The sequence below is a fragment of the Nycticebus coucang genome, chromosome X, assembly GCF_027406575.1.
Source record: "Nycticebus coucang isolate mNycCou1 chromosome X, mNycCou1.pri, whole genome shotgun sequence".
NCBI lineage: Eukaryota > Metazoa > Chordata > Mammalia > Primates > Lorisidae > Nycticebus > Nycticebus coucang.
In genome coordinates this window covers 91,048,115-91,062,756 of record NC_069804.1, presented here as the reverse complement: position 1 = coordinate 91,062,756, position 14,642 = coordinate 91,048,115, and the positions used below count along the sequence as shown (strand labels likewise).

General features: G+C 38.1%; 1 pseudogene across 1 annotated transcript; it reads left to right on the top strand.

Annotated features, from left to right (window-relative positions):
• Positions 1-13,083: 13,083 nt before the first annotated feature.
• Positions 13,084-14,165, top strand: LOC128578018 (farnesyl pyrophosphate synthase-like; annotated as a pseudogene). Its single transcript, XR_008377659.1, has one exon. The product of XR_008377659.1 is annotated as a farnesyl pyrophosphate synthase-like (transcript).
• Positions 14,166-14,642: the final 477 nt, after the last annotated feature.

Sequence of the window (14,642 nt, the reverse complement as noted above, 5' to 3'; positions counted from 1 at the left end):
GCCGGCACCCTACAGACTGAGCCACAGGTGCCGCCAGATTCCTGTAATTCTTTACCAAGAAGAACGTGTTCCACTTCCATCTATGTTAATACAAAAGATACAAAGTTTCCATCTTTTTTAATAGCTGAATAGTATTCCATGGTATACATATACCACAGCTTCTTAATCCATTCCTGGGTTGGTGGGCATTTACGTTGTTTCCACAGGCGGACAATTATAAATTGAGCTGTGATAAACAGTGTAGTGCAAGTGTCCTTATGGTAAAAGGATTTTTTTTTTTCTTCTGGGTCAATGCCCAGTAATGTGATTGCAGGATCAAATGTGAGGTCCAGCTTGAGTTCTTTGAGGGTTCTCCATACTTCCTTCCAAAAAGGTTGTATTAATTTGTGGTCCCACCAACAGTGTAAAAGTGTTCCCTTCTCTCCACGTCCATGTCAGCATCTGCAGTTTTAAGATTTTGTGATGTAGGCCATTTTCACTGGGGTTAGATGATATCTCAGGGTAGTTTTGATTTGCATTTTTCTAATAATTAGGAAAGATGAGCATTTTTTCATGTCTGTTAGTTATTCATCTGTCTTCTTTAGACAGAGTTTTGTTCATCTCTCTTGGCCATTGATATAAGGGGTTGTTGGTTTTATTCATGTTTATTAATTGAGTTGTCTGTAGATTCTAATTATCAAGCTTTGGTCTGATTCAAAATATGCAAACATTTTTTCCCATTGTGTAGGTTTTCTATTTGCTTTGGTTGTTGTCTCCTTAGCCATACAGAAGCTTTTCAGTTTAAATCTATTTGCTTATTTTGTTGTTGCAATTAGCACAGAAATGTTTTTCATAAACTCTTTCCTCAGGCCAATATCTTCAAGTGGTTTTCTCATGCTTTCTTTGAGGATTTTTATCATTTCACACCTTAAATTTAGGCCTTTTATCCATCATGAATCAATTTTTGTGAATGGAGAAACATTTAGGTTCATTTCTGTTTTTTTACGTGTGGATATTCAGTTCTCCAAGCACCATTTACTGAGTAGGGATTCTTTCCCCCGGTGTATATTCTTGTTTGGTTTATTGAAAATTAGGTGGCTGTAAGATGTTAGTTTCATTTCTTCATTTTCTATTCAATTCCAGATGTCTATGTCTCTATTTTTTTGCCAATACCGTGCTTTTCTGACCACTATGGCCTTGTAGTACAGCCTAAATTCTGGTAGGCTGATGCCTGTGGCTTTGTTTTTATCACTAAGGACTGCCTTAGCTATACATGTTTTTTCTGGTTACATACAAAATGAAGATTTTTTTTTCCTAGTCTTGAAAGAACAATGTTGGCTCTGCAGCCATGCTCAGTGGTTAGGGTGCTGAACACATATACCAAGTCAGGTGGGTTCCAGGCAGGCCTGTTATATAACAATGACAACTGCAACAACAAAAAAAGTAGCCAGGCATAGTGGCGGGCACTCGTAGTCCCAGATACTTGGTAGGCTGAGGCAATAGAACCACTTAAGCCCCCAAATTTGAAGTTCCTGTGAGCTGTAATGCCACAGCACTCTACTGAGGGCAACATAGTGAGATTGCCTCAAAACACACACACACGAAAAGAAAGGACGATGTTGGAATTTCCATAGAGATGGTATTGAATCTCTAGATTGTTTTGGGAAGTATAGACATTTTAACAATGTTAATTCTTCCCAGCCATGAACATGATATTTTTTTCCATTTGTTAATATATCGTATTTCTTTTCTTAGAGGTTCATTATTTTCTTTATAGAGGTCCTTCACCTCTTTTGTTAGGTACATTGCTAGGTATTTCATTTTTTTTTTTTTGAAGGAGATTGTGCCCTTAATTAACATCTCATCTTGGCTATCATTGGCATATACAAAGGCTACTGATTTGTGGACATTGATTTTATATACTAAGACATTACTGTATTTTTTGGTGATTTCTAGGAGTCTTGTAATTGAGTCTTTGGGGTTCTCTAAGTATGTAATCATATCATCAGCAAAGAGGGGAAGTTTGACCTCCTCTTCTACCATTTGGATGTCCTTTATTTCCTTCTATTTCCTAATTTTATTGGCTAGAACTTCCAGCACTATGTTGAATAGTAGTGGAGATAGAGGACAACCTTGTCTGGTTCCAGTTAGAAGTGGAAAAGCTTTAAGTTTTACTCTATTCAGTAAAATATTAGCTGTTATTTGTCACAGATGGCTTCAATGACTGACTCGATCAGTTTAAGAAATGTGCCACCTATGTTTATACTCTTCAGTGTTCTAATCAGAAAAGGATGCAGGATTTTATTGAATGCTTTTTTCTGCATATATTGAGAGGATCAAATGGTCTTTTTTTGCTTCTGTTGATATGGTAAATCGCATTTATGGACTTGGGTATGTTGCAACCCTGGGATGAAACCTACTTGATCGTGATGAATGACTTTTTTGATGAGAAGCTGTAGTATATTGGCTAGGATTTTGTTAAGAATTTTTGCATCTATAAGTATTAGTGAAATTGTTCTCAAGTTCTTTTTTTTTTTTCAGTTTGGTCTTTTCCTGGTTTTGGTATCAGGGTAATATTTGCTTCATAAAACATATTGGGGAAAATTCTTTCCTCCTCAATTTTTTGGATTAATTTCTGTAGTATGGGAATAAGGTCTTCTTTGAAGGTTTGACAGAATTCTGGTGTGAAACCATCTGAACCAGGGAAGTTTTTCTTTGGAGATTTTTTTATTATTTTTTTGATCTCAGTGCTTGAAATTGGTCTGTTCAGGAGATCTATTTCTTCCTTGATAAGTCTAGGGAGAGGGTGTGATTCCAAATACTGACACATTTCCTTCACATTGTCAAATTTCTGAGCATAGATGTTCTTGTAGTATTCAGGGATAATCTCTTGTATCCCTGTGGCATCAGTTGTTCTTTCCCCTTTATCATTTCTGATTGAGCTTACTAGAGATTTTACTTTTCTTTATATGGTTATTCTGGCCAAAGGTTTATCTATTTTATCTATTTTTTCAAAAAACAAACTCCTTGTTTCATTAATTTTCTGAATGATTCTTTTGTTTTCAGTTTCATTAATCTCCAATTTAAGTTTGAGTATTTCTTTTCTTTGGCTGGGTTTAGGTGTAGATTTTTCTTCTTTTTCCAATTCCATAAGATGGCTTATGAGTTTGTTGATGCACTTTCTTTCTGTTTTTTGGATGTGGGCATCTAAAGTGATAAATTTTTCTCTTAGGACTGCTTTTGCTGTATCCCACAGGTTTTGGTATCTTGTGTTTTCATTGTTGTTATGTTCAAGGAAGTTAATTATTTTCTCTTTTATTTCTTCCTGAACCAAACTGTAATTCAGCATAAGGTTAATTCCCATGCCTTTGTGTGGGGTTGAATGTTTTTGTTGGGGTTGAATTCCACCTTTAGTGCCTTGTGGTCCGAGAAGATACAAGGTAAAATTTCAATTATTTTGATTCTGTTGAGGTTTGTTTTGTGTCCTAGGATATGAGCAGTTTGGGGGAATTTTCCATGGGCTGATGAGAAGAATGTATATTCTTTAGCTTTGGGATAGAGTGCTCTATATACATCTATCAAGCACAGTTGTTCTAGGGTCACAAGGATGTCCCTTGTATCTTTGTTTAGTTTCTGTTTAGAGGATACGTCCAGCTCTGTAAGAGGAGTGTTAAAGTCACCTACTTTTATGGTGTGATGGGATATCATATTGTTTAGACTAATTAAGATCTGTTTCAGGAACCTGGGTGAATTTAAGTTGGATGCATAAATATTTGGAATTGAAATGTCTTCTTGTATGTTTCCCTTGACCAGTATGAAGTGTCCATCTTTGTCTTTTTTTACTTTAGTTGCTCTAAGTCCACTTGTATCTGAAAAACAAGCTATGCATTTACGGTCTTTCTGAAGACAGTAAATGCATAGCTTGTTTTTGTTTTTGTTTCCCCCCCCCAATCAGTCAATCTATGCTTCTTCAGTGGGGAATTCAAGCCCTTAACATTTATTGAGAGAACTGATAGATAACTGTGGTGGTATTCAATTCTTCTAGAATAGAATAGTCTTCTATTCCTTATTTTGTGGAAGTCCATTGTTAAGTTTTATCTTTTGCATCATTGTGGAAGCTAGGTTTTGTCCTGTAGTTTCTGGGTGCTTACTTTGCTGGTGGTCCATTTTGATGGTCAGTGTGTAGAAAAGGTCGAAGTATTTCCTGTAGAGCTCATCTTGTTGTGGCAAACTTCCTCAATGTTTGCATATTAGTAAAAGATTTTATTTTTTCTTCATATATCAAAATTAGTTTAGCAGTATATAGACTTTGGGGCTGGAAATTGTTTTGTTTAAGTAGATTAAAGGTATACAACCATTGAAAAGTTTCATTAGAGATCTGGGCAGTCACCCTGATGGATGTGCCCAAGTAGGTCAATCCACGCTTACTTCTTGCAGCTTGCAGAATTTTTTCTTTTGTCTTGATTTTGGACAGGTTCATCAGAATGTGTCTTGGAGATGTTCCATTTGAGGTGAGGCCACCTGGGGTATGATATACCTCTGAAAAGAGGGTGTCATAATCTTTGGTCACATTTGGAAAATTTTCATTTATAATATTCTCTAGTAGCATTCTTCTTCCCTTTATGGGATATCTATAACTCATATGTTTGAACACTTCATCTAGTCACATAATTCTGTCAGTGAACTTCTGCTTTCTCTCTCTTTTCTTCTGCCTCTTTAACTATCTGAGTTAGCTCAAGAGCTTTGTTCTCTACCTCTGTTATTATTTCTCCTGCATGTTCTAATCTGTTACTGATATGTTCTACTGCATGTTTAAGTTCCCTAATTGACTGCTTCAATTCCTTCAGCTCTGCTATATCCTTTCTTTTTTTTTTTCTTTTTTTTTATTAAATCATAACTGTATACAATGATATGATTATGGGGCATCATACACTCACTTCATAAGCCATTTGACACATTTTTATCACAGTGGTTCTTCATATCATTGTTCATCTCTTATTTGATTGTGTTTTTGGATTTCCTTTGGTTATTTTCCACTTTCTCAGAAATTCCCTTTATTGTTTTCATCACTTGTATTTTAAATTCCCCTTCTGTCATTTCTAACATTTCTTTATAGGTGTAGTCCTCTGCAGTAGGTATATCATGGTCCCTTGGGGGGTTGCTCCAGTCTTATTTTTCATGTTGTCAGGATTTTTCTGCTGTTTCTTCCTCATGGGTATTTTATTTTCTCTGTTTCCTTACCCTAATTTTTCTTTGACTTCCTTTTGCTCTTTAAGTTATCTTCCCTCTAACCTAAGGCATTGATGAGTTCTTTTGGCATAGGACTAAAAAGATGAGAAGATTGAAGATCAAGAAGGGAACGAAGAATAAAAAGGAACATTAAACAAGGAAGAGAAAGAGGGTGAATGAAAGTGAAGATTGACAAGAAGAAGTGAGGCAGAGAAAGAAGGAAACATGAGTAATAAAGGTGTGCAGTAGGGTATTTGGACCCACACCTTAAAAACTCCCCAACCTTTGGAAGTGCTGTGTTGGATGTTTCCCTTGAGGCCAGCAGGTCTTTGCCAGCTTGAGCCAGCACAGTACCCCACCTCCACTAAATAGAGAAAAAAACACAAAGACTATAAATCAAATCAAAAGAAACTGAAAACCTTACATGATAAAATTGGAGGAAAATTGAAATAACAAGGGCAGAAAAGCTAGCAATAATGAAATTCTGATTATTAAAGAAGGCAGCAATGAAAAATTATATTTACACTTAGAAAAATGAAGAAAAAGAAACAAAAAGAAAAGAGAAATCTAGGGGGAAAAATTGAAATAAAAAAACTAAAACTAAAACAAAGCGATATGACTATAAATGTACTAAGTGTAGAAAATAAATGTATTAACACAATAACTAAGAAAATGAGGTGAAGGCTATGTTAACCAGTTTGATGAAAGTATTTCAAATTATATATAAAACAAGCACATTGTACCTCATAATTGCATTAATGTACGCAGCTATGATTTAATAAATAAAAGTAAAAGCAATATACATATCTTATTGAATATTGCCTGGGAAACATGTGATTTTTCTGAGGTATGAGATGCTAATCACATTGTTGATACAGCTGTATAAGATGTAGACTTGAGGCTTCTGCTGACATTTTTGCTCTCAAACCCTACAGGGTTGAGAGCCTTAACCTCTCCTCAGCCAGCTTTTTGCTAAGCAGAGGCTTTCCCAGGAAAGCATGTGTTGTGGAAATCTCTCCTGAACTGGTTCCTGCTAATCAGGTGTACCAAAGCCAGCTTCACTCTAAGCCCCTTAGGGCCAAAGCTTCAAGGCAGTTCTCCTACTGCCAAACACTGAAAGATCTGCTCTTCCCCGGAGATTCAGTCCCAACCTCTGGGAGCTGTTCACAGTCACTAGAACACTCACAGTTTCCAAGAATGGTCCTCACTCTGGGACCCTGAGGGCAGAGCCTGAAGGGAAGCTCTCCCAAAATGGCTGTATGCAGCCCAGAGCTGAGCAATAAAAGCTCTGATCTAGCCCAGCAGCTCACTCCTGAACTCTGGACACCACTCAAAGACCCTTACACCATCTCATGGTCTCCAAAGTTAATTCAATCAAGTGCTAAAGTAAAAAAAAAAAAAAACTGCAGGAAAGGCCTTCCCTGTCTGCAGTCTCACTGTTGCTTTAGCTATAGCTGCAGCAGGCACCAAAGCCTCAGACTGAACACAACCACTTGTCACTTCTCCACTGCTTTTGTCCTCCTCCTGGAGTCCAGAAGTGTCCTGCCACTTTGCATTCCCAAAGGGATGTTTCTGGACAGAGCTCCCAAACCAGAGGTGACTGGAGTCTTCTCTCCCCTTCTCTCATTGTGCCAGTTGCAAAGAAGCTGTTACTCAGCCACAATCTCGCTCCGTCCCACCCCCACCCCAAGACTCCCTCATTCTTTGAAAAACTTTAACTCAGAAAGGCCATAAACTTCTAGTGGGTACAGACAACTGTTACCTACTTAGGACATGAAATATCTCAAGGCATACAAAAAATCTCCCCATAAATGCCTTAAGTCAATTTTGTCCATTCCTCTTCCTCAAACTAAAAAACAGCTATGTAGATTTCTAGAAGCAACTGGCTGTGCCGCGGAAGGATTCCCAATTTTGCTGTCCTCACTAAATCATTTATATTCCCTCCTTCCTAACAGTATCCAAGAACGTATTATCTGGCCCACAAAAAACACCGAACTTCTTTACCACTCTTAAATTAGCGTTCTTTACACCTCCTGCTCTGTACTTACCTAATTTTAATGAAAAGTCCCATCTATATTGCCATGAAAACCATTAAATTGCTCCTGGTATTTGAGAACATCTCTTTTCCACTTAGATCTATCCTATAATGTATTTTCCATGTCAGTTAAATACTGTGACTGCAGGTGTGCCCACATGCCTAATTGCAGTGACAGTAGCTGCTACCCTAATTAATACAGCCAGAACCTTTAAACTAGTTTCCCCTATTCATTTCCATGTTCCCCATGCTGTGTCTGCTCTCTTACAAGTCCAAAAAACACAGCACCTCTTTACTAGACAACAGAACCCTCTACAAACAAGACTTATTAACTAACTCCTCCATCATTTTACACCATCGCAGCACTTTAAATCCAGCTACACTTCTACCTCGCTCTAATGATGTAGACCCCCACTCAATCTCGCATGATTGCCTTACAGATATTGATGCTATCAAAACCATGAAAGATCTCTCAGACATTCCTTTAAACAGCCCAGACTTATTTCTTTTTTTGTGACAGCTCTTATAGACCTGATTTGAAAGGTAACACAATAACTGGCTATACTATAGTTTCCTCACATGAAACCTGAAAGACATAGTCCTTACCTACTGTAAAATCAGCAAAACCTGCTGAATTTATAGCATTTAATAGTACTTACACATTGGCAAGAGGAAAATCTGCCACTATTTACACAGACTCCAAATATACCTTTAAAGTCTGCCATACAGTTGACACAATTTAAAAATCTTACTTCTTAATTTCTACTGGCACTACTAATGCCAACAAATCTATAATATCAGATAGATTGCAAATTGGGCTAAACAGACACTCTGGTATTTTTTTTCTATTAACTTTTTGACTTGCACTTATCTCTCATCACAAGGAGATATGTGCAAATGGGGGGATGATTACGAAAAAAAAAATAGAGTGGCACCTGTGGCTCAAGGGAGTAGAGGAGTTCTGGAGGTGGTGGGTTCACAAACCCAGCCATGGCTAAAAACTGCAAAAAAAAAAAAGAAAAAGAAAAAAATTTATATATATATATACACACATATATATTTGGTCTTGCCCCAGGATCTACAATATCATTATTTCCCAGGGCACTGTTTGTGAATCACTGGAGGAAATTGGCCCACCAAAGCTCAAACTATCCCTTTTTGACACTCCATGTTGATTTTACAGTTTTACCTCCAGATTTAATCTTTTCTCACTATTTATTGTTTAGTGCATATTATTTAACTATATATGCTGATACTACAACAGTAATAAAGAAAATAGTAACTAAGATTATCTCATGTTTTAATATTTCCTTATGGACTGAGTCAAATCAGGTGACTCTTACAAATACTCTAGGATACTTATTTAAATTTCATATCCAATGTAATCCCCAATCTTCAGTGAAAGTAAAGTATAAAAAGTCTAAAAATAAAAATGATTTTGAAAAATTTTGTCAAGTCACTGGATTTAAAAAGCCAGAAGCATTATTTTTGGCCCTTATAAAATCTCGAATACTTCAATTAGAAGACATGGTTTAACCACTTTTGGAAGAGGGTTCTGTCATCCCATTCCTACTGGCACCTATAATACTATTTTTGTACTAACTGAACACTAAAGGGATTAGGTGAACAATTCTATACCATGTCTAGCTACATAATGATGCAAAATAATGTACTTGAAGCATGTCATCAACAAATGACTAGAGCACGGCCTCCACCAACTCACAGGCCTTGTCATCCTGTTTGACCAAGAGATCATATGTACATCAAGGTTCTTAGTAGAAGACATGTGCTGTCACCTCGCTGAAGACACACTTATAAAGTACTGTTAACCATCTATACTGTCAAAAAAACAAAAAAAGAAATCCTGGAGTCCTGTGAACCATGCCAAACTGAAAATTAGAGGACAACCTATACAGCTGACCAAAAAGTAAAGATTTACAGGACCAGTTCCCAGGCCCCTAAAACACAGGACTTCATGAAGTAGACAGTTTTCCCTAAGGTCATGGATTAAGAAACTCCATTCTTTCCTTTATACATTCCTTTTTTTTCTTTTAAAACTTCCCCAAATTGTACTTCCGGACACTTGTTTTAAGACACCCCCTTTAAAAATTGCACACTGGAAGCTGAGTGAAAATTGCCTCAATCTACCTCATTCTCTCATCATCCACTATAGCAATTCTTTGAAAGTATGTTTTTCTCTCACTAACAATTACTATTTTCTCCAGAAGATCAGACACAGACCCAGTATCACTTTATTCCAGTCTTTCAAACCCTGGCCACACTAATTAATCTAGTTGTCCGCTATGCCAACATATAAATCATGCAAAGGAAACTGAACTAATTTTTGTTTCTGCCAACATGAGTGCCGGTAAAACTGGTACAGAAGACAAGATGTGACATCCTCAACCAGAGAAGAAACATGTACACTGCTTCTATTGGTGAGTCATCTGGATCAGGAAAACCTCTGTAGAAGATCAAGATTTATCTTTTGCCCAGGTAAAGTCATTAGAAAGAAATTTATACCTCTTCTAAAAATATGAATAATCCTGGATATTTTCTAAGTGATATGCTGGAGCAACAATATTTGAAAACACTATGGTTTGATTCCACAACTGACATTCTTGCACCTCTTAAAATGGTACTGACATTAGCTCTCATGATTGTCAAACCACCAAATGTTATGAATAACTCACAAGCCAAACTTGTAAAAGTTAAGATAGCTCACTTGCTCCTCTTGTTAAGTTTCCAGACACTAAATATTGTCTATGGACAAAGAAAAAGTCTAGAGTAACTCAGTTAAGTTACAAAACCAAGCCTTATGGCTTCCATAACTGAACCAATGGACTTTAATGTCAATTGTTTTGTAACTTGTTCTCAGAGAGTGACAGGGTCACATGGACACTGGAGATATGTAAGAGCCAATATGAAAGAAGAGACAACGAAAACTCTAGATGGGAAGGTAATAGGTTTCAACCTGACCTTATCTATAAATTATACTGGTCTTTTTATTATGTATGGTGAATCTACATGGTGGTCCCCATGTAAATATTCAAGATGTTATGGACTTAATTACCTGACATTTTGGATTAGCAGGTACATTTTAAATGCCAGCTAAATCACAAACTTGGACTTTTTGTTCATAAAGTTGTACTAAGCAGATGTAATAATTCTAACTTATTTTAGTGCTCAGTACTTTTTGCCTACCATTTTGAACTGAAGAAATTAAGAAGATAATTTCTAATCTCTCCATGGTAATAGAAAAAAAGTTTCATATCATCATGTAAGCATTAAGAACACTTCAGTTAGAAGTCAGCAGAAGCCCAGCCTTTGTTATATTTAAAAATTGCTGCCTCCTAGATGCCATAACAGCTCAATAGGGAAAAACTTGTGTGATTATTGGTAAAAATGTTTGTCACTCAGGACAAATAGAGACCGTGACCTATACTTATTAAAAGACAAGATAAATATTGTCCATTAGATTGATAAAGACATATTTCAAAAAATGGGAAACTGGTTGAATAGGATGTGGTGAAATGTGTTAAGATCTGTTTTCTTTTTTTCTTTTTCTTTCTTTTTTGGCTTATTTATTCTCATTTATTTATTTTCTTTATCTTTTATGTTTTCTTCTGTCCTTTAAGATTTCTTGTTACAGGACTACTAACCCAATCTCTTCTCTCCACACCTACTGACTCAGCTTTTAACATGCAGATCTCCTAAGGAAGCTCCAGATAAGGTACCGAAGGTTCTAAGAAAATTTTATCCCCAAATATGACTACTTACCATAAATAACGTTTTGAATTAAAAGCAATTCATAATCATAAAGCATTATAAAAGGCTTTCGCTGTATCTGAATAAAACCAGACTGACCTGATCAGGGGACCAAAGCGGGCAACTGACTTCCTTTCCTCCCCCTGAATGCTAACAAATCCTGCCCAAATAATTTAAAACACAATACCTGTCTTTCAGATTAATTTACAGGCCTATCTGTTTTCTCTATCTATTCATCCTCCCTAGTAACCACTTGCTGCAACCATATTCCACATTCTTCCCTCTCCCTTCAAAAAATCATCCATAGGGCAGCGCCTGTGGCTCAAGGAGTAGGGTGCCGGTCCCATATGCCGTAGGTGGCAGGTTCAAACCCAGCCCCGGCCAAAAAAAAAAAAAAAAACATCTATAAATGTATCTGACCATTGAAAAATTAGGTAATCATTCTTGTGGTTCCCCCATGCACATGTTATTTGGAAATAAATCTTTCTCTTGTTAATCTGCTGTAATGGTGAGTTGATCTTTCAGCGAACCAAGCAAGGGAAAAAGGGTGAGTTTTGCTATTATCCCTACTGCAGTGATCATGGTAATGTAGCAGGAAATCGATGCAGACAGAAGACTCCAGGCACCAGTTAGAATAGGAAGAAGCTTTATTCCTCAGCCAGGAGACTTGGCAGACTAGTGTCCTAAAAAGCTCACTGACTTAATCTCTTGCCTTTCTCTTATACATTTTTTAGGGCTAGGGTGCTCGTGAAAGTAGTGAATGATGTGAGAGATGTGATAAACATGAAAGTCTTGGGACTCAAAGGAAGGTCAGGTTGGCCTGCGCCCTTGGTACCAGGCTGGCTACTTATGCTCAAAGACAATGGAAGGTTAAGAAAGTTACAAGATGACTATGTAGGCCCAGCACATACCAAGGGAAGGGCATACAGATAACAGAGACATCTACTGCAGGAGAGGTAGGAGTGTTACAGACTGGATCATGCCTATACAGAGTGACTAGGACAGATCTTTAGCTCTGCTTTTACTCTCTTGCCTCAGTGAAACCTACCCTTTCCCCTTGATCTCGTTTGCTGAAAGATAAACTCACAATTATGGTAGATTAATAATAGAAAAGTTTATTTTCAAATACCATGTGCATGGGGAGAACCACAGGAATGATTTCCCAAAGTCTCAGTGATAATCAATGGCTTTTAAAGATGCCTTTTAGAAGGAAGGGGGAGAGAAATTGGAAAGTATATGTGTAGCAAGTGGTTGCTAGGAGGGAAGAGTATAAATGAGTGGAAACATATTGATTTGTAAATTAACCTGAGAGACATGTATTGTTTCAAATATACTTGCCCCTAGGTCTATTACATGTGAAGGAAGTCAGCAGCCTTTTCTGATTCTAAATCAGGTTACTTAGGTTTTATGAAGGAGAGGCCAGTGCTTTCTGATTAAAAGATGGCATTTTAACTTAAAATATTCTTTATACCAAGGAGTCATATTTTGGGTTGAAATTTCCTTAGCTCCTTTACTGCACTATAGAGCTTGGTCTTTGACTGAATGTGAGAGTGATAAGGTGAAAGAGAAACAAGCTTAACTCCATTTTTGTATAATTTTTTTCCTAAGAATCAGTGGAAAGGCAAAGCAGACCTGATTCCATTCTGTTGTTTTGTTACATTTTATTGCATTTAAGTAAGCAGGTTCCACTTGCCTCCCCACCCATTGCATGGTAGTTTAAGTGTAACTGGTTGGAACTGTTAAAATTACTAATATTGTGTAGAAAGTCAGTAACTACCCTTGTGACAACAACCCTTGTGATCGTGTTAAGGTGGTCTTCATGCTATCTGTATATAATATGGAAATGTTAAAGGAGTAAGTTTTAATTCACTTTACTGTTTACTCCTTTACTGTTATATTCCATTACCTTTGAAACTGGTTCCTCTTATTTGCCCTTCCATTGTATAACTCTGAATGCATTTAACCCAGGTGAAGGACCTGTATCAAGAGCTGGGTCTCCCTGCTCTGTTCTTGCAGCAGGAGGAGGACAGCTACCGCCGCCTTATGAGTCTCATTGAGCAGTTTGCAACAAAGCACTTTGGTCCTCCCTCAGGATGAATGGAGACCAGACATTAGATGTTTATGCTGGAGAAAAGCAGGAGTTCATTCAGCACTTCTCTGAGATTGTCAGGATGCTGACTGAGGATGAGATGGGGCACCCAGAGACAGGAGATGCTATTGCCAAGCTTAAGGAAGTCCTGGAGTACAATGCCATTGGAGGCAAGTACCATTGGGGTGTGACGGTGCTGGTAGCATTTCGGAAGCTGGTGGAACCAAAGAAATAGGATGCTGATAGTCTCCAACGGGCCCTGACTGTGGGCTGGTGTGTGGAACTGCTGCAAGCTTTCTTCTTGGTAGCAGATGACATCATGGATTCATCTCTCACCCCGTGGGGGGAGATCTGCTGGTATCAGAAGCTAGGCATAGGTTTGGATGCCGTCAATGATGCTATCCTTCTGGAAGCATGTATCTACCACCTGTTAAAGCTCTATTGCCAGTAACAGCCCTATTACCTGAACCTTATTGAGCTCTTCCTGCAGAGTTCATATCAGACTGAGATCGGGCAGACTCTGGACCTTATCACAGCCCCCCAGGGTAATGTGGATCTTGGCAGATTTACTGAAAAGAGGAAAAAATCTATTATCAAGTACAAGACAGATTTCTACTCCTTCTACCTTCCTGTAGCTGCCGCCATGTACATGGCAGGCATTGACGGGCAGAAGGAGTACAGTCACACGAAGAAGATCCTGCTGAAGATTGGCGAGTTCTTTCAGATCCAGGATGATTACCTTGATCTCTTTTGGGACCCAAGTGTGACAGGCAAGGTTGGCACTGACATCCAGGACAACAAATGCACTGGCTGGTGGTTCAGTGTCTGCAACGGGCCACTCTGGAGCAGCTCCAGATCTTGCAGGAGAATTATGGACAGAAGGAGGCAGAGAAGGTGGCCCGGGTGAAGGCCCTGTATGTGGAGCTGGGTCTCCCTGCTCTGTTCTTGCAGCATGAGGAAGACAGCTACAGCCGCCTTATGAGTCTCATTGAGCAGTTTGCGGCACCCCTGCCCAAGGTCATCTTCCTGGAGCGAGCACGCAAAATCTACAAGCGGCAAAAGTGACCAATACACTGCAAGGATGGGGAGAGGTGGATATAGAAGGTAAATTATTGTGTAACCTAAAAAAAAAATAAAAAAATAAAAGTGTTAGTGATGTAAGTTACTGACTGCACTCGTGATTATATCCTTGATGATTATCACTTTTTGTGATCATGCTATTTACAACTCCCACCTACGAGTCCCCCTCCATATACTACCTTAGAACATTGTAGATTGTACTTGTCTTGTAAAAAAGAATTACTAAGTGATCTTGTGATCATAGCATTGTGAACTGCCCCTCATGGTTTCCTCTAACTGCTGTTTTTTTGCTTCTGTAACTATGCTTGCTTGCTTCCTGGAAAAATTTTTCCTTATAAAATCCAGAGCCTCAGACAACTCAGGGCTACTCTCAGAAACCCCATGTTGGGGCACTGAGGAAGTCGGTGGCTGGCTCTTCAATAAAAGGACTCCTCTTTTATTCGACTTGTCTGTGATGTGGTC